General features: G+C 41.9%; 1 protein-coding gene across 3 annotated transcripts in view; it reads right to left on the bottom strand.

The window, feature by feature from the left end:
• Positions 1-544, bottom strand: part of cct8 (chaperonin containing TCP1, subunit 8 (theta)) — an 8,286-nt gene that overhangs the window by 4,571 nt on the left and 3,171 nt on the right. The gene's annotated exons all lie outside the window — the stretch shown is intronic.

Below are 544 nucleotides of genomic sequence, written 5' to 3'. Positions count from 1 at the left end.
ACGTGTTCAGGGCGGGACTCATCAAATGTGAAGTTTCATTGAGAACAGATCATGCACATTGAAGTTTTGACACGTGTACCAATTTTCGTACATGTCGGTCTTACGTGTCTTGGGGGCTGATTCTGGGGGGCGTGGCTTAGCCATTTTGCGATGCCCATCTATGAGACCAAGAACATACCTTAGCCTTCGTCACAACTGAATTTTGTGCAAAGTTTCATGAGTTTTCAGGCATGTTTAGCCCCCCAAAAAGTGTTCAAATGTTAACAGAAAAGCTGATTTTTGCCACGTCGCCATGGCAACATGGTTCGACAAAAATTCTTAAAATTCATGAGATGTCATAGTCATCGTCCTAAGGGACTTCTGACAGAATTTTTGCTGATCTGGTCAATCTGCTGGAAGATATACATAAAAGTATAAAAATGAAATTTCCTTTCACCACTAGGTGGCGCTCTCACTATTAGTGTATATTATTACATAGACGTGTTCTGGGCGGGACTCTTATCAGGCAAGTGAGGTTTCATTGAGATCAGATCATGTACGCAGA

Source organism: Morone saxatilis, unplaced genomic scaffold, assembly GCF_004916995.1.
Source record: "Morone saxatilis isolate NCDOM2014 unplaced genomic scaffold, NCSU_SB_2.0 Contig20, whole genome shotgun sequence".
In the NCBI taxonomy this organism is placed as follows: domain Eukaryota; kingdom Metazoa; phylum Chordata; class Actinopteri; family Moronidae; genus Morone; species Morone saxatilis.
The sequence above is the reverse complement of the archived record's forward strand: the minus strand, read 5'-3'. Positions and strand labels throughout refer to the sequence as shown.